Raw genomic sequence first — 23340 nt, 5'->3', positions numbered from 1 at the left:
GAAAAAGTTAAAACAAGACTGTAAAAATTACACAATTAAAAAATGCTAAAATATAAAAACAGATTGGATTAAAAATTTTTTAAATACATACATAAAAATACCAAAGAAGCAGCAATGGAGACAATCACATAAAAGCCTGAGTAAAAAGCCAAGTCTTCACATGTTTTCTAAAAGCCATGATGGAGACCGAGGAGCGAATCGCCATTGGAAAAGCATTCCAAAGCCTGGGGGCAGCAACAGAGAAGGCCCTGTCCCACGTGCACGACAACCAAGCTTCCTTCATTGTCAGCACCCAGAGCAGAGCCCCCTCAGATGACCTTGTCAAGCAGGCAGCAACCCTTGGGAGCAGGCGGTCCCTCAGGTATCCCGGGCCCAAACCATTCAGGGCTTTACAGGTCAAAACCAGCACCTTGAATTGGACCCGGAAACAAACTGGTAGCCAGTGCAGCTCTTTCAAACTGGGTGTGATGTGCTCCCAGATAAAACCCTAGCTGCTGCATTTTGCAATAGCTGCAGTTTCCGGATATTCTTCAAGGGCAGCCCCACGTAGAGCACATTACAGTAATCCAGCCATGATGTGACTAAGGCATGGGTAACTGTGGCCAGATCTGCCTTCTCGAGAAAGGGACGCAGCTGGCGCACTAGCCGAAGCCGTGCAAAGGCACCCCTGGCCACCTCCTCCATCTGAGCTTCCAAAAGCAGAGCCGGGTCCAGTAATACCCCCAAGCTGCATATTCACTCCTTCAGAAAGATTGCCAAGCCAAATAAAATTCTCAAACCCCCCTCTCCTGCCACACACACAAACACAGCCCCACAAACCTTTTCACACTGGAGCCTCTCTTTGAGGGTTGTTTTGTTTGTAGGGTTGGTTGGTTTACTGCAGATAAAAATGGTGGCTTCCAAATCAACACAACCTATGTTTTTTTCCGGGCAATCATCTGTATTGACTACTTTTCTTCACTATTGACATGTTGTGCATGTATGATTGGTTAAAAGCAATCAAATACGGTTTACAAAAAAATTAGGCAATCTGACAGTCCCAGCAAGGTTTTTACAGCACGAATATTGCGACCATTGCTAACGGGGCAAAGAAGCTAATGGGGCAAAGAAATGATGTTTCTCTTCTGTTTAGCAGGCGGAAAGCAAACGTCCTATCCAACCACAGCACAGCATACCTCCAGTGACTGCTGCTAATGTATACCTTGTTTTTCTTTTTAGATCATGAGCCCCCTGGGGACAAGGAACCATAGTATCATTACGATGATTATATTCTGTGTAAACTGCGTGGAGAACTTTTGGTGTTGAAATGAAAAACAACAATAATATCCATTTTTTCCCATTTGCAATGCCATGCACAACGCCAAAACTGAAATGTTCTAGTGAAGGGAAACAGCATCATTATTTCTTTGAGAGATGAATGTAGCAGTAGTGATTATCTGCTCCAAGCCAGATTGGAGGAACCTGTGGCTTCTTCCAGCTGCTAGCTGGGAAGGGCTTGGCTGGTGTCTTGGCAACTGGCTGGGATTGCCGGATGATCAAAAGTAAGCGCAGGACCACCGTGAACCTGAGCAAAGCTCGGAGAACAGCAGGAAGGAAGGAAGCCGGCGGGCTCTAATCCCGCTAGTGCCATAGATACCATGCTCTTCCCTGACTCCAGAAAGCTGAGTGGGGCAAGCACACCTCCCAACTCTGGAAGCCAGTGACTGGAATGCAAGACTCCGAAATACTCCAGGGCCAAAAAAGTGGGCCATCCCAGCTCTTGCCCCAAAGCACTGATTCTCCATTCCAGTGGTGGAAAAGGCTATCGACGGACCCTGTCCAGCCCACCACCACTGGCCCCTGTCCAGAATGCCGATGGCCTTGTTTTTGAAAGGCTTCAGCCGGCAATGGGTTCCCAACCTGGCTGGTAACGCATCGCTCTGCTTTTGCAAGCAGGGAGAGGCGCTCCCGACCACACCGCAAATGCGGCGTTGGTCAAAGTTTGCTAGCAAAAGGGGCACACGACCCTGTTTGCTAACGTGGCCACAACACCTGCATTGGACGTCAGACTACAACTTCCATCATCCCCCACCACTGTGGCCCATAAGGACAAAGAAAGCTGCCTTATACTGAGTCAGGCCCATGGTCCATCTAGTTCAGTACTGTCTACACTGAATCTCTAGAGCTTCAGGTAGGAGGCTCTCCCTTACTTACCTGGAGATGACAGGGAGTGGATCTGGGAATTGCTGCATGCAAGCATGTGGATGCTCTTCCACTGAGCTATGGCCCCATCCTCTAATGGACTACAACTCCCTCCATCCCCAACCATAGCCTTTGTGGCTGAGGATGATGGGAACATCATCATGGGAACCTAAGGTTAAGAAAACCTGCTCTAAAGGGATATCTTATAGCATTGACATGTAGTCTCTCATCCAAATGCAAACCAAGGTAGACCCTGCTTAGCAAAGGGGACAATTCATGCTTGCTACTGTAAGACCAGTTCTCTTCCCTAAATGGGAGCTGTAGTCCAGTGACAGCTGGAGGCAGTGTTCCCTGTAACAGGGATTTCCAGTTACGTTGGAGACAGCTCCCAGAAGCCCCAGCTACAATGGCCTTTGGCCAAGGATTCTGGGAATTGTACTCAACAACATCTGGGAATTCCTGTTATGGGGAATACTGGCTGGAGGGCTGAAGTTCTCCAGATGATCTCCCCCAGTGGTTTCAATTAGACGTTAAACAGCATGGGGTACAAAATCAAGCCCCGAGGAACCCCGCAGGCCAACAGCCAATAACACTTCTGGATCTGACCCTCCAAGTAGGAGCGGAACTAGTCCAAGATTGACCCACTCGGCCTCAACTCAAAGAGGCCGACCAGAAGGATACCATGATCAATGGTATCTAAAACTGCCGGGGGATTGGACGATGAAGTCCCCCAAGACAATGTCTGGAGGAACCCAATGCCCACTCTGAGACCATCTCCAGCAGCTCAGGCAATCCCCGTACTGTCTCAGAAACCTACTCTCCGGAACAAACACTTAAAATCCTGGGATTGTGTGACAGGTTATCTAGAGAGGGGAATGGATTCATGATAGATTCCTGCAGCTCCACCTCAAGACGGGTCTCCTGTTGCTGAATAGGAAATCTGAGGGACACAACCGGGCGAGATTAACCTGACCCGCCTCATCCAACCAGGTCTCCATCACACAAGCCAAGTCAGCAGGCACATTCAGGATAAGATCGTGGATGACCTCGGCAGCAAACCTGAACTCACAATGCCAGGTTGTCTCGCCTACTTGTCAGGCAACATTGAGCACTTTCAGAAATTGCATCCTATTAACACCACTACCCACACAGAAGACAGGCTGCAGAAAAGGGAGAGGGAGGCAAGAAAAATATGGAGTAATTCAACAAGGCTCCAGTCCTGATGTGCTGGAAATTTGGACTGATTGCTGCACAGTGGAAAACAGTAATTTAGACCAACAACGCTGAAACAAAATGTCTGTGTTAGTAAATGTAGCTGACAAGGGTAACCTCTTCCTATAAAACTATAAAAGCACTATAAAACAAGCTGCAGGGAAGGCAATTTACCTTCAGTCCAGACTCCAGAAAAATTCAAGGGTTTGCTTTTAAGTACTGCTGTCTTTCATGATTGGGAATGAATGCGTCATGAAGGTAAAAACACATATTTGTCTCATTTACTTCACACCTGTGAGCTGATTTTCAACCCATGGGTTTCCCAGCCAATCACAGTGACTGACACAGAGGCCCGTCACAGAACCAAACACAGCAAAAACCTTGCCCAACACAATAAGCATTCCCTATAGACATTCATGGTTTAACATCTTTAAAGTAAAGTTGTGCCGTCAAGTCAGTCTCAACTACTGGCGACCACAGCCATGTGGTTTTCTTTGGTAGAACAAAGGAGGGGTTTACCATTGCCTCCTCCAGTGCAGAATCGCTGCTGCCCAATATAAGTGTTTCCCATAGTCTGGGAAACATACCAGCGGGGATTTGAACCGGCAACCTCTTGCTCCCTAGGCAAGTTACTTCTCTGCTACACCTAGTAATCTTTGAATGTATTAAATTGTTTTAAATTGATGTTTTAACCATTTGTTTAATTTTGTCCTTATTGTGTTTATTTTTGTGAACTGCCTAGAGCCTTTGGAGTCAGGTGGTATATAAATTAAATAACCAAATAATCAAATAAATTATTGTTATTAATAATAATAATTATTATTATTATTATTATCTCTCTTGTTTACACAGTCAGGCAGGTGTTATTGACTGGTTTGTTTTATCCAGACATCATCATCATCATCATCATCATCATCATTATTTTAAAAAACGAAACTGAACTGAACAATATAATAAGCAAAGTTTTCCAAACCAGGACAAAGTTATAGAATTACCATAGGAACATAGGAAGCTGCCATATACTGAGTCAATTGCTCTATCTAGCTCAGTATTGTCTTCACAGACTGGCAGCGGCTTCTCCAAGGTTGCCGTCAGGAATCTCTCTCAGCCCTATCTTGCAGAAGCCAGGGAGGGGACTTGAAACCTTCTGCTCTTCCCAGAGTGGCTCCATCCCAAGGGGAATATCTTACAGTGCTCACAAATCAAGTCTCCCATTCATATGCAGCCAGGGTGGACCCTGCTTAGCTAAGGGGACAAGTCATGCTTGCTACCACAAAACCACTCAAGTAGTGATTTACAAATCCAAAAAACTGGTTAATAAAATCTCCCCAACTTTACAATAAGAGAAAATTTTTGAAATATAATATGCAATTTCATAGGAACATAGGAAGCTGCCATATACTGAGTCAGACCATTGGTCTATCAAGCTCAGTATTGTCTTCACAGACTGGCAGCGGCTTCTCCATTTACAGTATACAATGTAGAGAAGAGACCTGAAGATAATCTATTTATTTAAAATACTTATATGCGAACATTCTTCATAAATAAATACATGGTGGCTTACAACAAAATTCATTTTAAAAAGAGTAAAAAAGTAAAACCAATCTCAAAAAAAACATGCACCCTGGTTGCGTATGAAAGGGAGACTAGAAGTGTGAGCACTGTAAGATATTTCCTTTAGGGGATGAAGCCGCTCTGGGAAGAGCAGAAGGTTTCAAGTTCCCTCCCTGTCTTCTCCAAGACAGGGCTGAGAGAAATTCTTGCCTGCAACCTTGGAGAAGCCGCTGCCAGTCTGTGAAGACAATACTAAGCTAGATAGACCAAGGTCTGACTCAGTATTTGGCAGCTTCCTATGTTCCTAATATCCTCCAAGAATCCTTGGAGTTGGATCACCACCACGCACTCCACACTCAAATGCCTTGCTCCAAATGAAAAAGGGAGGTTGGAGACTGGCTGGTAATGATCCAATACAGTGGGATTTAGGGAGGGCTTCCTTAACAAAGAGCGGACAGCTGCCAGGTTACAGAAGGATGGCACCACGCCCTCTGCCAGTGGGGTGTGAACCACCCTCTCCACCCAATTGGTCAGTCCTGATAAACTGATATATACAGTAGTGCAGAGGTTCCCGAGATGTTGCTGAACTACAACTCCCATCATCTCCATCTACAATTTGTTGTGGCTGGGGGTGATGGGGGTTGTAGTTCAGCAACATCTGGAGCACCACAGGTTGGGAATTCCTGCTGCAGAGAATTCTTGTCCGACCCTTAAATAGACAAAGAGTGGGGGAAACTTGATGATTTCTTGGGGGATTTTTTTTTTTTTTTTTTACCATTTACTGTCAGAAGTGACCATCTGCGAAACCAAAAGCAGAGGACACACACAGCTCTGTAGACTCCAATTTACGGACTGGGCCACCAACGAAGAATGGGTGAACTTAAAACGCATCTGGCCAACAGCCTGCTACTGGCAAGTAGTCTATTTGTAGTCTGAACAAGAACACTGGACATTCCAGAGTATATTTCAGAAATTCTCCATTATTGTAAACTCTCCATTATTACTGGCAGAGATTTTATTAACTGTTTAGGTTTTTTAAAAAAACCAACACTATTGGGATAAGTATTATCATAAGATAACTAAAGAACTTTGTCCTGCTTTGGAGAACTTTGCTTGCCCATGCAGGGCAACTCAAGATGGACTAATGGTACCTGGACCAGCAGGTGAGGTCCTGGGGCCATTAGCAGGAGAGGTGAGCCCGAGGTGCACCAGGTGGGACAAGGTGATGGGAGAAGCCTGAGGGGAGGTGCTGACAGGAGTCACAGATGCCATGTGGAAGAGGAGACGAAGCTGAGACCTAAGAGGGATACTTCAGAGAGGAACACCATGCCTCCTCCAAGGCCTTGGTCGAAAGACTGCAGATGGAAAGCATGCTGGTTGCTAGGCACCGAGATGAGCACCAAGGTAAAGCGAGGCCATGCCATAAACTTATTTATTTACTATTTATTATCATCTTATTTATTCATTATTTCTCTGTGTAAACCGCCCTGAGCCATTTTTGGAAGGGTGGTATAGAAATCGAATTAATAATATCGATAAATAAACAAACAAACAAACAAACAAACAAACCAAATTAATAACAACAACAATAATAATAACAGCAACAACAATAATAAACAAGCCAAATAAACAAGCCTAAATAAAATAATAATAATAATAATAATAATAATAAACGAGCCCAACCATCAACAGGGAGGGGAGCTGGTCTTGTGGTCGCAAGCATGAATTGTCCCCTTTGCCAAGCAAGGTCTGCCTTGGTTTTCATTTGGATGGGCAACTGCATTGGAGCACTGCAAGATATTATCCCTTAAAGATAATATAAAAGGCAGGGCTGGGAAAGATTCCCGCCCGAAACCATGGCGAGCTGCTGCCGATCAGTGTGGACAATACTGAGCTAGACAGACCAATGGTCTGACTCAGTATAAGGCAGCTTCCTGTGTTCCTTATTCCTAACAAGGCTGGGTTACACGGAGGCAAGTGGGATCCCTCAGAAACCTGTTAACACTGAAACAATAAAGGACAGTTCCTGTTTCTACTCCGCAGTCTTTGCTGGTGCTTTCTGGGGTAAGCATGAGGGTCGTGCACATGGCTGCCAGCAGGACAGGAGAAGCACCCAGCCTGGGAAGGAGGCGGGGAGAGTGACTGAGTGCAAGAGAGCAGCTAGGCAGGACAGCTTTTCCTCCCAACTCGGTCCAATGCTGGGAGACACAAGCTGGGTAGGGCACACTTACCCAGCTTCTGCCTCGCACACGATCATTCTCCCCGCCTCTGACCATCATGTCTGCAAGCACATGACCAAAAATCAGGAGCACGCCCAGCTCTCCTTCCCTGCCAGCGACTATGTTCACTTGATCCACGTGGGAGCAGATTTGCACATCCTCACTTCCAATCTGCAGGGAACTCCATCATTACCCTTAGGGACATCGGAAGCTGCCATATACCGAGTCAGGCCATTGGTCCATCTAGCTCAGTACGCAGACTGGCAGAGGCTTTTCCAAGGGTGTAGGCAGGCGTCTCTCTCAGCCCTGTCCGTCCGCAACCATGGCAGACTCTGCTTAGCCAAGGAGACAATTCATGCTTGCTACCACAAGACCAGCTCTCCTCCCACAAGATAGACAAGATCAAGGCTGGCAAAGCGTGTTCAATGTGCTTATCTACATTGCGGGGCTTTAATTGGTAGACGGGAAAGATGAGACACTGTCAGACGCTGAGGAGGTGTTGGAACAGGATGATCACTTCAATTGAAATTAGTCATCGGGACGAGGTTGTGTTCATCGAAGAGACGGAGAATGGTTTCGGCTGTGAGCAAAGATATGTCCTTGGTAAAATCCACCTGATTTCATCTGGTAAAGGAGAACCTTTCTTCCGGGGTGTTCTATGAGTTGTTGTTGCCGCCTTGCGTGCAGAAGGTCCCAAGTTCCCTCCCTGGCAGCATCTCCAAGACAGGGCTGAGAGAGACTTCTGCCTGCAACCTTGGAGAAGCCGCTGCCAGTCTGGGTAGATGGACCAAGGGTCTCACTCGGTATATGGCAGCTTCCTATGTTCCTAAGTTCCCACAAGCCCGGAGTGTGGGCTGGTTACTCCCTTTTGACAGATCCATACAGGAGGCTTTGCGTGAAGACGTTTGCCTACCCTAGCTCAGTGGCAGAGCATTTGATCTGCATGCCGACGGTCCCAGGTGGGGAAAGATCCTTGTCTGGAATCCTAGAGAGCTGCTTCCAGTGAGGGTGGTTACTTCTTCCTTATAGGCATATAGGGAGCTGCCAAATACTGAGTCAGACCACTGGTCCATCGAGCTCAGTACTTTCACAGACAGGCAGCGACTTCTCCAAGGCTGCAGGTGGGAATCGCTCTCAGCCCTATCTTGGAGATGCTGCCAGGGAGGGAACTTGAAACCTTCTGCATGCAAGGAATTAAACAAAAATGAAAGGTTTGGGAAGATACGAAGCTGCTTTAGACTTGAGTCAGACCCTTGGTCCATCTATCAGGCCTGCTCAACTTCAGCCCTCCTGCAGATGTTAGCCTACAATTCCCATAATCCCTTGCTATTTATCACTGTGGCTGGGGATTATTGGAGTTGTAGTCCAAAAGCAGGTGTGGGGGGAGGAGTTGAGCAGGGACTGGCACACACCAATTTCACCACCCGCAGATGGGGCAGTGAAATTGAGAAAGGCATTTCAACTAAGCCCTTCAACAGATTTGACTGACTGTTCTTAAAATAAAAGTAAAGTGTGCCTTCAAGTCGGTGTCGACTCCTGGCACCCACAGAGCCCTGTGGTTTTCTTGGTAGAACACAGAAGGGGTTTCCCATTGCCATCTCCCGCGCAGTCTGAGATGATGCCTTTCAGCACCTTCCTATATCGCTGCTGCCCGAGACAGGTGTTCCCCATAGTCTGGAAAACATACCAGCGGGATTCGAACTGGCAACCTCTAGCTTGGTAGTCAAGCCATTTCCCCGCTGCGCCATTAGGTGGCTGACTGTTCTGACCCTTTGCAAAAATGTTGCAATAAAGAGATTTATTTTCAGAAGCGAAGAAGAGGAAGAGGAAGAGGAAGGAGGAAGAAGAAGAAGAAGAGGTGTTTGATTCTTCCCAGGGTTGTTAATATGGAGAGAGCCAATTCGGCCCCTGATGTCCATTCTTCTCATCTCCAGTTCTGAGATCTAGTGGAGAAAAATCAGGAGGGGGCAGGATCGCGATTCACACAGTATTTCTCCCACCCATCTGCAACGGGCTTGAAGGTCAATAGCAGAGGAAGCCTCTTTTCCTTTGTTCTCTGGCTGCAGACAAGAGCTCCTGCCACGAAGCATTCTTCTCATCTGTTCTTTCCTCTACCATCAGGTGGCTCTTAGCAGTTGTCGTCTCATCTAGTAGGAGTTTCACATTCTTTCTGCCAACATTTGCTATTGCTGGCAACCAGACCCTGCAAATTCCTGTAACAGCCACCTTGGGGTTCCCAGAATCATTTTTAAAAGGAGCTCGGTCCCGGCTCTATAAACCGTCTTTGGAAAGTACTTGGAAAAGACAGTCTTTGTGGTTACTACACTATTTGCAAGCTAGAAACACAGATAGGTTTGCCAAGAGCCCAAATGCACCCCATTTTCTGCCCAAATCAGTACAGTGGAGTTTTCCCCTTCCCTTGCTTAATTTAGACCATTGGTCCATCTAGCTCAATATTTTCCACCCTGATAGGCAGCAGTCCTCCAAGGTTTCAGGAAGGAGTCATTCTCAGCCCTACCCAGAGATGCTGTCAGGGATTGAAACTGGGACCTTCTACATGCAAAGCAGATGCTCTACCACTGAACTACAGCCTTCCATGGTGTTTTTTTTAAAGACTGCCTTATACGGAGTCAGACCATTAGTCCATCTAGCTCAGCACTGTCTACACTGACTGACAGCAGCTCTCTAAGGTTTCAGGGAGAGGTATCTCCCAGCCCTATCAGGGAGATATTCACACGTGGCTTCATGCTGCGGGGTAAATGTTGAGCGAAGCCACTTTGAATTACACTCGCGGCACTGAGGGAAGCAGCCCCTCCCCTCTGCTCTCCGGTTTTGTTTTGATGCAAGTTCACATGGCATGCCTCCGTCTTTTCCTTCTAGCCAATGGTGGGGATGGGGGGGGAGAAAGCTTTCTAAAGAGCTATATCTGCATTTCTAAAGGGAGTATTCCTCTTATCATGTTAATGATTCTATGTCAGTGCCTCTCCCTATTTGCTCCAGCATTTTCAGAAAAACCAGTTTAAAACCAGCATTTAAAAAACCCAGAAATACACCGAGATAAGCTAGAATTCGCAAGACAAAGCCCGAGTTGTGTGTGGAGTGGGTCCAAGACTCTCAAGGGGACTTCAGGGTAAGTTTGGCTGGTGTGTGAATGCCCACACTGTCTTCCGCAGAAGATTCGGGATAACAGCCCTGTCTGTAAAGCCTCCTGGAGATGCCAGGGACGGAACCTGGGAACTTCTGCATACAAGCAGATGCTCTACCACTGAGTTAAGGCCCTGTCCCCTAAGGGGAATATCCTAGAGCAGACAGTGTTGCCCATTCAAATGCAAACTAGGGCAGATCCTGCTTAGCAAAGGACACAACTCATGCTCACTACTGCAAGACCAGCTCCCGTCCCCTCTCAGGAATGTGATCGCATAAAACAACAGCTAGCTTTGCTCCATTTATGGCTTTTTAACATGTGTTTGGAAATGTAAGCTGCTTTCAGGGCCTGATGGCTAAAAAGCGGGATAGAAATCTAACACGTACATATTTGTTATGGGGGTATCTTTCTGGTACCCAGGCCTGTGAATGGCTCTGGAGAGAAGCATCATCAGCCCTTTGAACTGTGCCTGAACAAAGACCAGGCGCCAGTAAAGTTGCAAAAGCACCGAGGCCTGTTAATCGTGTATTGGCTCTTTTATAGGCTTTCAACATTTTTTTGTGTTAGTCACTGCGGATCTTTTAAAAGGAAAGGCAGGGTACAGGATGTTACAGCTGTTTTCAAGAGCTGGTGATAAATTGCTGGGTTAGGGGGCAAGGGCATAGCTCCGCAGAAGGCCTCCAGTTCAATCTCTCCTGTCTGAAACCTTGGAGAAGCTGCTGCTAGACAATACTGAGCTACACGGACCAACGACCTGATACAGTATTAGGCAGCTTCGTACATACCTGTGACTGGGGAGTCCCAAGTTTAAATCTCCACTAAGCTGTGGCAGTCTACCAGATGACCTTGAGAGATCACCATCACCTCTCAGCCCAACCCTCTCAGGCGGTTATTATGGAAGTAAAAGCAAGGCAGGGAAGAACCTTGCATGCCGCCCTGAACTCCTTGGAGGAAGAGTGGTTATTTTTAAAAAGGTAAATGCCTATTTGAGCCACTTAATGGCGCAGTGGGGAAGTAATCTGCCTAGGGAGCAAGAGGTTGATGGTGCGAATCAACACCTATATCAGGCAGCAGAGATATAGGAAGATGCTGAAAGGCATCATCTCATACTGTGCGGGAGATGGCAATGGGAAACCCCTCCTGTATTCTACCAAAGACAACCACAGGGCTCTGTAGTTGCAAGAAATCAACACTGACTCAATGGCACAACTTTACAAATGCCTATTTGAATCCAAGACTAGGTTTTCCCCAAGTTATTTGATGATATGAATTGTGTGGTGGGGAGCTTGCCTTAAATTCAGTCATCTTCTTTTCCAGTAAATACAGTCTTAGGGTGTTTTCAGGGTGTTGTCTTAAATTGTCCTCAATTCAGGTAAATACAGTACAAATCTATCAGTGCAATCCCTTTCAAACAAGCCACGCCTCCACACGCATTCTGCGGAATACAAGAAGTTGCCTTCTACCGAGTCAGACCATTGGTCCATCTGGCTCAGTATTGTCTGCACTGCAGTGGCTTTTCTAAGGTAACAGGCAGGAGTCTTTCCCAGCCCTGCCTTGGAGATGTTGAGGAATGAATCTGGGAGCTTCTGCATGCTGTCAGATGCTCTACCATTGAGCTACAGCCACTTCCCTTAAGGGTAATATCTTGCAGTGCTCAAATGTAGTTGCCCATCCAAATGCAAACCAAGGCAGGCCTTACTTGGCAAAGGGGACAATTCATGCTTGCTACCACAAGACCAGCTCTCCTCCCTGTTGATGGTGCAGTTCATTGATGGCATGGCTGCTGACAACGCAAAGGGCCACTGTGCATGCACAGAGGCTATGTTACCCCTGCTAAATTGGCAAAGAAGTTATTCTCTTTATTTAGCAGGGGGAGAGTAACTGGCCCTATCCAGCCCCAGCACAGTATTTCCAGTGACTGTTGCTGGTGTCTGTCTTACTTTTCTTTTAGACTGTGAGCCCTTTGGGGACAGGGATCCATCTTATTTATTTATTGTTATTTCTCTGTGCAAACCACTTTGTAAACATTTGTTGAAAAGCAGTATATAAATATTTGTTGTTGTTGTCGTTAAGTGCAGGCCAGTGTCCTGCAAGGGCAGCTGGGAGACGCCCCGCCAGCATGCAAGCATAGCTGGTGGGCTACACACAGAAGTGGCAGCAAACAGAGGAGCAGGAGGTATGGACCTGCTCTCCTCTGTGTTAAAGGGGATGTGTACTCCCTCCCTTTTAAAGAGATATGCCATGATTCCATTTCTGAATCGCATTTCGGACACATCCCTAATTTAAAATGACCAATTTTTTATTAAAGTTTCAAATTAAAAGTTATTAAAAGATGTTCTACCACTGGGCTATGACCCAAGGGTGACATATGCAAGTCTCCCATCCAGGTACTGGCCACACCATGGTCTACTTAGCTCCAGTTTCACCCGGAGCACCTTCCTTGTGAGGTAAGGCTACAACATCTGGGGCTCTTTAGTTTAGAAAAGAGGCGATGACGGAGAGACATGATAGAGGTCTATAAAATTACGCATGGAGTAAAGAGAGTAAAGAGAGAAATTTTCCGCCCTCTCTCACAGCCCTAGAACCTATGAAATGGAAGGTGGGGAAATCTAGGACCGGAAGAAAGGTACTTTTTCACACAGCACATAATTAATCTATGGCAGGGATCCTCAACGTTGGGCCCCCAGATGTTAGTGGACTTCAACTCCCATAATCCCAAACCCCAGTGGCCTTTGGTTGGGGATTATGGGAGTTGAAGACCAATAACATCTGGGGGCCCAACATTGAGGATCCCTGATCTATGGAACTCTCTGCCATGGGATGTGGTGATGGCCACCAACTTGGCTTTAAAAGGGGCTTAGACAAAGTTATGAAGGACACATCTATCAATGGCTATTAGTCTGACAGATATAGGCCACCTCGAGCCTCCGAAGCAAGATACCTCTAAATACCAGCTGCAGGGGAGCAACAGCAGGAGAGAGGGCATGCCCTCGCCTCTTGCTTGTGGGCTCCCCAGAGGCATCTGGTGGGCCACTGTGGGCAACAGGATGCTGGACCGGATAGGCTTTGGGCCTGATCCAGCAGGGCGCAAGTTCTTAAGGTGGCTCCACCACTGAGAGATGACCCCCCATTCCTCCTGTAGGGTAGATCGAGGCATATAACGACTGCTTTTCCTGAACCAGAACTGACTTCCGGTTTGCTGTTGAAGGGCATTACAAATAGAAGCAGTAGACCTAAAGTTAAGGCCAGTCTGACTGCCTCTCAGTCACCAGCAGTGACAGCACCTTGGCCTTCTGGGAACAGCTGCCTATATTTAGAGCCCTGGCTATGCTTTCTCTCCCACGCATTCAGTGCATCACTGACAGATGAGAAGACCCAAAGCTCGCTGTGCTTTTGAACCAAAATCAATTGGGATTAGGTCATTGACCTTTAGATCAGAACGGCGAGATCCATAAACCACAGGCTTAGCTGGATTGAAAGCCAGGAGAAGAAGCTCATTTAGCAACAACCTGCTGCCATTAATGGTGGACGGACCACCAGGTAAAAAGGTTGGGAATGGTACCAAAGGGTGCGCTTGATGCTGCTTAATGGGACTCCGCCGTGATCAGGGCAGCCGAGGCAGAGCTCAGAGAAAAACCAAGCCAAAGGTGGGGAAACGGAGGAGAAAGACATGCGGGGAAATTAAAAGTAAATGAGCACAAGCCTTGTCAAACAGGCTTGATGGCAGGATATCTGATCGCCATTGGCACGTCGGAGGCTGCGGCTTGATATTCCAGGGGCCTTGACAGATCGTTCATCCTTGTAAGCCGACTGAATGGCCCAAGCTGAACAAATAATATGGGGGGGGGGGGGCTGTAAGCCAGCCGTGTTTGCCGAGATAAAATGCCCGGGTGTTCAAGTCCAGTGATCTATCCCTTTGTTTTTAGGGGCGAATGTCGGTGGCAAGCACTGGTGGGCCCACTGATACTGCAGATGGATGGGGATGCGTGGTGCACACAATGCTCTTGCTGGTGGGTTGGGTGTTTGATTGTCTTTTAACGCTTCCTAAAACGTTTTATCAAGACTCAGCCTAGGATTCTAGCTTTCTCTGCCTGGTGCTGTCTATAGAGACAGCAGGAAATGGGAGGCTCTCGCCCGGATACCTGGTGGGAGGAAGGCGATTCTGGCAGGCCAAGTGGTGGGCCAGAATGCCCTTTCCTAAGGGTTAGAATAGGGCTTCCCGACTTCGGCCCTCCTGCAGACGTTGGACTACAACTCCCATCATCCCTCAGTATCAGCCACTGTGGCTGGGGGTGATGGGAGCTGTAGTCCAACCGCAGTTGGAAGGCCAACATGGTGCATTCTTGGTTTAGATAATCCATGCTGGCAACCACGAAGGGACCCCCTAATCTCTTTTTATTGCTTATTTTTGATTTTTTTAGCTGGCTCGGGTATTATGGGCGGGGAGAGGTTCCTGGTACCTGCTTTTTCAAGGTGATGTTATCTTCGGCAAATCCCACCGAAAAACTAAATGCTGTAAGTGCTGCACAGCCTCATTGAGAGCTGTTCTGTCACAAAGTATCTTTATTCCCTGGTACATGAATCTCTTCAGCTCATGCTTGGCAATGCAACCAGCTCTCAGATGCGACACATTCAGCAATTATGAGCTGGAAGAGAACTCTCAGCAGACTCCCACCCCCACCCCGCCCCGGACTCTACCTGAGAAAGCTCATAGAGCCATGAGGCGTAGTGGTTAGAGAGTTGGACTAAGACCTGGGAGACCCAAGTTCAAATCCCCATGCAGCCATGAAACTCCCTGGGTGAATGGGTCAGTCATTTGTCTCTCAACCTAACCAGCCTCACAGGGTTGTTCTGAGGATAAAACAACCATGTACACCATTCTGGACTCCTGGGAGTGGGATATTAAATACATACATACATACATAAAAATTGTGGAGTCGATTCTGAACTGAGCTGAGGCAAGTATGCCCATCCACGACTGTAATCTGCCCAATGTCTAAACCATGGTCAAATGGTCAAATGAGAGTTCCTCTGTTGCAGGGCTTGCGCCTTCATTTTTGATGGTTCACTCTTCTTGTCCCTCTTTGCTCACTCCTCTTGGGAGGAGGGCTAACTATGCATACCGACAGCTATATTTCCCGACGTGCCCAGTCCTACCTGAAGATGCTGCCAAAGATCAACCCTGAGACCTTCGGCATGCAAAGCAGATGCTCTACCACTGAGCTATGGACCCATCCACTGAGGGGAATATCTGACAGCAGACAGTGCTCAATGCAGTCACCCATCCAAATACAAACCATGGCAGACCCTGCTTAGTAAAGGAGACAATTCCTGCTCGCTACCACAACCTCATCCCCCAAATAAGTCCCAGTTAGAACTAAGGTTGCTGTAATTATTGCCTGCTTTGAGTTGGAGCTGTGGTGTGGGGAGGGGGAGGCAGTTTGGATCAGGGTCACAGCATAGGCAGGAAAGCGTTAAAAACCCTCCCCAGAACCATGGGCCTGACCGTAATCAGGCTGCTTTTCGGGGGGGAAGAAGCCAGTCACAGAATGTCTACATCGTGCCTAATTTTATTTTATTTATTGTTAAATTTATATACTGCCTTTCATTAAAATCTCTTGTGCATCTTTTCCCTATACTTTAGGGCAGCAGGAAGTGCCTAACGTTTAGCCATTAGGAACATAGGAAGCTTATACCAAGTCAGACCATTGGTCCTTCTAGCTCAGTATTGTCTACACAGACTGGCAGCAGCTTCTCCAAGGTTACAGGCAGGAGTCTCTCTCAGCCCTATCTTAGAGATGCCAGGGAAGGAACTTGGAACCTCAGATGCTCTTCCCAGAGCGGACCCATCCCCTAAGGGGAATATCTTACAGTGCTCACATGTACTCTCTCATTCAAATGAAAACCAGGGTGGACACTACTTTGCAAAAGGGACAGTGCAGCCTTGCTACTACAAGACCAGCTCTCCTCCTGTTCTGAGCACTGCACCAAAGTCCTACTTCTTTAGGACGCAATGATGCGTCAGGAGCGAAGCTGGGAAATGCCATTGGTTGTTTGGGCGGCACCTTCTGCCACCACCCTGACACCCTGTAAATGGTTCCCTTGTATGAACTCCCCCCACTCATGACAAGGGAACCATTTACAGGGTGTCAGGGTTGAGTGGCATTGAAGATGACAGCCCAACAACCCTTGATTCTTGGCCATTTCCTCACAGTTCTTCTGCCATCAGTTTTGAGATGGAATGACCAGAACGGGACACAATATTTCAGACTAAAGCAAGCAGGCCAGATACATTTAACCAGACGCATAACAAAAACAACACTACTGTGTTGCACAGTAGCAGGAAGTGACATCAGGCTTCACCAAGAGCCCGAGTTCACAAAAGAAAGCAGTGTCTCTCTCTCTCTCTCTCTCTCTCTCTCTCTCTCTCTCTCTCTCTCACACACACACACACACACCCCTCGATACAATCTGCTCATGCGGAGGTCTAAAGCTGCAGTTGGGAGATTTCATTTCCACTCTCTGGCTGTGACGGGTACACATCTCAAGCAAAGGAGTCCTATTTGGGGAAAGGCAAACAAGTCGAATTAGTCTGACGTAATGATGTGTCAGAGGAGCAAAGGAAAAGGAAGTTAAACTTGCTAAATTTAGCAAGCAGTCATGTTCCCAAAGGAGTCCGCTCCGGCCCACGCATTTCACCACAAGTAGGTGCTGGGCTATTTATAACCTCTCTAAGAAATATTTAACCTGAGAGGCAGAAAAACCCCAGCAGGATGTGGTCATCAAGAAAAAGAGAAATTTAGAAGGTGTGATCGCTAACTGACATCACTCAAACCCAATCTGACATTTGGAGGCTGATCTGAGCTACACGTTCCTCAAAACAGCAGGGGTAGGGTGGGGGGAGAAGGCTCATGCTCGGGGTCTACAGCAATGTGGAAACGGAGACCTTGAGCCGGTTTAGATAATACACCCAACCGGCCTCTCCCACTACCCAGGGAAGAATGCAGGCGCACAAGTCTCACCCCATCTCTCAGCATGCCATCCTGCAGTCTCATACTCATGTGACTATTTGGACCTGGAATTTAAACAGCAAATCAGCTGGGGAAGGGAGTTCCACAGCCACAGGACCACTACAGAGAAGGCTCCGTCGCTGGAAGGTCATACACATACCACGTCTCCGAAGCAGAAGGCACTCAGAGCAGGGCCTCTGCTGAAGATCTTCATCTGGACAAGTTCACATGAGAGGAGGCAATCCTCCAGATCAGCATGGTCCTAGGCCAGTTTACAGTAAACTAACAAGTGTTACAAGCAGTCTTCCCTGCAAGAGAGAAGAGAGGAGAGCTGATCTTGTGGTAGCAAGCATGACTTGTCCCCTTAGCTAAGCAGGGTCCACCCTGGTTGTATATGAAAGGGAGACTAGAAGGGTGAGATATCCCCCTTAAGGGATGGAGCACTGTAAGAGATTCCCCTCAGGGGATGGAGCCGCTCTGGGAAGAGCCGAAGGTTCCAAGTTCCCTCCCTGGCAGCATCCCCAAGATAGGGCTGAGAGAGACTCCTGCCTGCAACCGTGGAGAAGCCCTGCCAGTCTGGGTAGACAATACTGAGCAAGACGGACCAATGCTCTGACTCAGTATAAGGTAGCCTCCTATGTAACATCTGGGAATCCTAGTTATGACCCTTCCCCACCTGAACAGTAGTTCATATTTTGCTCCCAATGAGGAAGGGTCACTCCACCTGAGTTTCATGCCCCTGAGGATGCCGGTGAGCCACATTGGAAACCTCACACTTCCCTGGCCTTGCATGGCAGTTCCAAGAGGGGTATAAGGGAAAGGCAAGAGATAAGTTTAAAGCTCCAGGCCAGAGAACTGCCTCTTATTATCTAGGAAGGCGCCTTGGAGGGGCAGTCGGGGTCTTGTTCAGTTTAAGGCCTTGACTGCGCCTGGTTTTTCTTGGAGCAGGAGAGGAGAGCTGGTAGCAAGCATGACTTGTCCCCTTAGCTAAACAGGGTCCACCCTGGTTGCATATGAATGGGAGACTAGCACTGTAAGATATTCCCTTTAGGGGATAGAGCCGCTCTGGGAAGAGCATCCAGGTTCCAAGTTCCCTCTCTGGCTTCTCCAAGATAGGGCTAAGAGAGATTCCTGCCTGCAACCTTGGAAAAGTCGCTGCCAGTCTGTGTAGACAATACTGAGCTAGATGGACCAAGGGTCTGACTCGGTATATGGCAGCTTCCTATGTTCCTATGTTCTTTCAGAACTCTCTTGAGATTCTGCAATTCCAGCATACCTTGCTAACTATGCAAAGAGGCATCTTTCTAATATACTGGTTATCTTTATTTAGCAGGGGGAGAGCAAGTGGCCCTATCCATCCCAAGCACAACATCCCTCCAGTGGCTGTTGTTGGTGTCTAACTTCTCTTTCTTTTTCGATTGTAAGCCCTTTGGGGACACGACAGGGAACCATCTTATTCACTTATTATTTCTCTATGTAAACCGCTTTGGAAACTTTTGTTGAAAAGTGGTATATAAATATTTGTTGTCGTAGATAGGTACCCCACTGTACCTCATGGGATCCCATATGTGGGCAGGACAGGACTACCTTTTGAGCAACCCTTTGCTAAGGAGTCCTCAACAATCCCACTGGGCAGCAGCCAGGAATTTATTTATTTGCTTTGATCTCCCATTGTTACTCCGAGAAGCCCAAATAGACATGGTTATATTTACCCTGACAACAACCCTGCGAGATTGGTGAGGCTGAGAGAGAAGTGATTGGCCCAGAGTCACCCAGTGAGTTTTCATGGCTGAATGGGGATTTGAACTCGGGTTTCCCTGGTCCTAGTCCAACCACTACACCACACTGGCTCTCTGAGGGATTGTACACATTTTGGACTAGGGATGTGCATGAACCGAGGTCTGTGAACCAGTTCGGAGCAACAGGGAGGTGAGCAGTGAGTGGGATCTTTTAAAAAAGAGGAGCACAGATCCCTATCTGCTCTCTGCCCACGCATGCAGCAGTGCCCCCCCCCAAAAAAACCCGCACTCAGCGCCAGCACACACATGCGCGGGCGCCATTTGAGTGGTCAGCATGGCATTGTCGCTCTGTGTGCATCCCTATTTTAGACCATCATTTCCTTGATCCAAGAACATACACAGAGATTTTTTGTGGGGGGGCACAGATTTAACCTAAGTCACCTGCTGCAAAAGAGAAGCAGTCTGTGCTGTTCACCCTCTTCATGGTATCTTGAAGACCACCCATGTACTAACAGGAGTCTTTCCCAGCCCTACCTAGAGATGCCAGGGATTGAACCTGGGACCTTCTGCATGCGAAGCGTGCGCTCTGACACCGACGGCATCCTTTGCAAATAAACTTCCCTTTGCAAATAAATGAACACAGGATGGAAATGGCTCAACAGTAGAAAAGAGCAGAAGTTGCTACTTTCGTATGAGCTGCTAAAAAACCCTTTTCTGTGTCTTTTTAACCCAATGAATATGCCTAATAGGAGACCACTGTTTTAAACTGAAACAATAGCCACAGTTCTAGAGACTATTTAACCCAAAGCAGGGTGCCCTTTCCCTGCTCCTGAAAACAGACGGCCTTGAAAGGATGAGCAGTATCAGTTGCACATCACTGTTTTTACTGCAGAGAAATCAGAAATGCAGGCATCTCCCGGGGGGCATGCTTTCTCCTGGACTAAAAATTGTGGTATTTCTGAGAGTATTTAAAAAAAAAAAAAGGAGTCAGCATGCAGACATGTCAGATAAGGTTCCCAGTGACATCGCTGCACAAATGTGAGAGGAAATATTTCATCTCTTGTGAAAGTAGGCCTTAATCAAATGTCAAAACTCTCCTTCCACAACTGACACAGCTCACTGACAAAGGTTCCAACCCAAGAAGGTCTTGCTTCAGGAACTGACAAATCCCAGGCGCTGGGGAGCCATGACACCTAGAAAATTAGTGCAGACGTAGTCTAGACTTAAATTAGTCTAGACTTACATTAGTCTAGTCTTGAGGAAATCAAAGGTGTGAAAGTCATAGATCCATAAGTCCAACCTGCCTAATACTGAAGTGAGGTCAGATGAGGTCATTCCATAGCATCTGACCCAAGCAAGACCTAAAAGCATCCCTAAATTTCTCTCATCATACCAAAGCCACCAAAGTCAAGGAAGGATTGTGACCAGCTGAGGTCCTAAACTATATCAACTTTAAAAGTCCCCATGAAATTACAAAAAAATAAATATTATTCTAACAAAAATAACAATGAAACAGAAATAATATAAGATTTATTTTTACTTGGCAACGGTTCAACAAAGAACTAATAATCTAACAAACAATAGTGGTCTTGCAATCGGTGTATTTACATTAGAAAATCCTTTTAAATGAAAATACTTTGTGTAAAACTTGAAATTCAGTCTTTTTTTTCTAGTTCAGAGGACCCTAATAATGCAAGGCCCTAAGTCGTAGCTTGCCTGACTTGCACCTAAACCTGGCACTGAGCAAGCAAACCCACCAAAAATACACAGTAATTTATAGTGTCACAGATCTTCAGAACGACCACGTCACACAGTCCAGCTTCTATCCAGAACGATCCAGGCACAAGAGGACCTTGTGAGTGTCTCCTCCTCTCCCTCAACTCCATTGCTTACTGTTGTATTGGCTTCCCTCCCCAAACTCAGGGGGAATGTCAGAAGTGGCTTTGGACTGGGCATCAGGAACTGCATCCCACCCCTGGGGGGAAATACCACAGGGAAACCCCAGTGTGTGTGCACACAACCCCTTCTACGCTCCTGAGATTGAAGTCTCGTTCTTCTCGGAGGTAACCAGAATGGGGACTCTGTGGAAATGTAAGGACATTGAGCCTCATTTGTTACCAGTGGGGCTTAAAAAGGTGCGTTTTTCTCTGTGAAGACTCTTTATTAGTAATGTTTGCTACCACCACTGCTCCTTAACTCAACTGGAGCAGAAACGCAGCCTTCGGCAGTATGGGGAGGCGGAGGGGGGAATCCCCACAAAGCTGTTCTTGTTTCAGTATAGTATATTTTTCTTATCCCTGTCCTAATTATAACATTGGCCATGAATGGGACAGTCAGCTCTTCGCCCCCAGGCAATTATTTTGTGGTATCTTAAGATATTTTTGGATGAGAATTTAGCTTCCCGAGGCAGTAAGGGGCTCCTTGTGCTTATCTACTGAGTCACGTTGCTTATCAAACTTTTGCAGAAATCTCAGTACTCCAGGCTAAGTTGTTGTTGCAGTTGTAGTAACAAAAACAGGAGTCATTGTAATGTCCGTGTTCTAAATATCATGCCAACTCCGATATGTTTGCATGGACAAACAGGAGGGGGAGGGACTCTGTGACTTGTAGTCAAGACCAGGGCTCAGGAAATCCACTAGTCTACTAGCCTGTGAGGAGTGAAAAATGATGCCTGACAAGTGGGAAACGTCCTGACCAATATCGTACCAACATAGCTCGAGGAACCATCTGACGAGTAAAATATTTTGTCTGACTGGTGAAGTGAGCCAATATTTCTGGACCCCCTGGTCATGACTACGCCTCCATTATTTCCAGACAAAATGGAGGATGGGGCTTGGGACATGCTCTGCCCCAGGCATATATCTACCATTGGGCGACCACGCACAGAAGACACAGATCCCAAAGTGGGACCAGGGCAGGCAGGGTCTGCCCAATGTTGCCAGGACAGGAGAAACTAGACACTGCTTCCCTCTATAGCCGCCCACTTGTCTGCCCTCTCTCTCCATGCAGAAGGTTCCAAGTTCCCTCCCTGGCAGCATTTCCAAGATAGGGCTGAGAGAGACTCCTGCCTGCAACCTTGGAGAAGCCACTGCCAGTCTGTGAAGACAATACTGAGCTAGATAGACCAATGGGTCTGATTCAGTATATGGCAGCTTCCTATGTTCCTATGTACAGCCTTTTGTCTATCTTGCAACATCCTACTGCTGAGTGTTTGGCTTTCTCTGCTAGCCAGAACCCCTCTGTAGCAGCTGCACAGAGAGGATTTTCCAAGCCCACCTTTACTATTATTTAGTTAAATAAAAAAGATCTAAAACTTTTTAAAAGAGGGTTTTGGGTTTTTTGTGGCTAAGATCTGGCTTATGACATCCACTCTAAATTCTGGTTGTAGAATTATTTCTGCTGTTGGGATTTCCGCTCGTTTTTGCAAGCTGCCGATAAGTCGTTTAAAATAAAACAGAGCTTTAAACATGAAGGAAATTTGATGATGAAACAGAGAATGTAACCCTATAAAGCAGCCAGTCTGAAGCCAACTGTTCCTTCAGGCAAAATTTGTCTTCTTGCTGGGAGACCCAAAAGTCGAATTGGCGTTTTTCACACAGGGCTTGTAGATCACATCTCCTCCAGAATGGAGGATGTGCAGTCATATATTAGAGCCAGCGTGGTGTAGTGGTTAGAGTGCTGGACTAGGACCGGGGAGACCCGAGTTCAAATCCCCATTCAGCCATAATACTAGCTGGATGACTCTGGGCCAGTCACTTCTCTCTCAGCCTAATCTACTTCACAGGGTTGTTGTGAGGAGAAACCTAAGTATGTAGTACACCGCTCTGGGCTCCTTGAAGGAAGAGTGGGATATAAATGTTATATAAATAAATAAACATTGGCCAGATTTATCCCAAAGTTCCTGCAAACCATCGGGGAGCACTTCATACAAAATCCGGGTTCTTCACTGCACAAGAGTGTAGCCCAATTTATATCCAGGGTAAAAAAAAATCCACTTTTTGCATTGGTTTTTTGAGGCAACTTCGAAGTAAAGTCTCACAGAAAACTCATGGGAAAGCCTGCTGTGTGAAAAATGCCATTACCACCTTCTCCTTTTCCTTTTTTTTAAAAGCACCTAACCAGGGTGGTTCCATGGGCAGGAAAGAACGGTGAAACTTACACAAAACCCCTCGTCAGTATTTTTGTTTCCAAAGATTTTATATAGATCTTGAGATAGTGATTGTATATAAAACAGTGAGAATTGTATATAGGGAGGTCTATAAATGTGACAAATAAATAAA

The 23340-nt window shown here is 46.8% G+C and overlaps 1 protein-coding gene across 6 annotated transcripts in view; it reads right to left on the bottom strand.

The window, feature by feature from the left end:
- HIVEP3 (HIVEP zinc finger 3) overlaps positions 1–23340 on the bottom strand; it is a 268460-nt gene that overhangs the window by 165547 nt on the left and 79573 nt on the right. Inside the window, exon 1 of one of the 6 annotated variants that reach the window (XM_053267804.1) lies at positions 7179–7206. The exons of the other annotated variants lie outside the window; for them this stretch is intronic. The gene's annotated coding sequence lies outside the window, so the exon portion shown is untranslated. Of the gene's footprint in view, positions 1–7178; positions 7207–23340 lie in introns of those variants that run through there. 6 annotated transcript variants of the gene reach the window in all.

Source organism: Hemicordylus capensis, chromosome 7, assembly GCF_027244095.1.
Source record: "Hemicordylus capensis ecotype Gifberg chromosome 7, rHemCap1.1.pri, whole genome shotgun sequence".
Classification (NCBI taxonomy): domain Eukaryota; kingdom Metazoa; phylum Chordata; class Lepidosauria; order Squamata; family Cordylidae; genus Hemicordylus; species Hemicordylus capensis.
The sequence above is the reverse complement of the archived record's forward strand: the minus strand, read 5'-3'. Positions and strand labels throughout refer to the sequence as shown.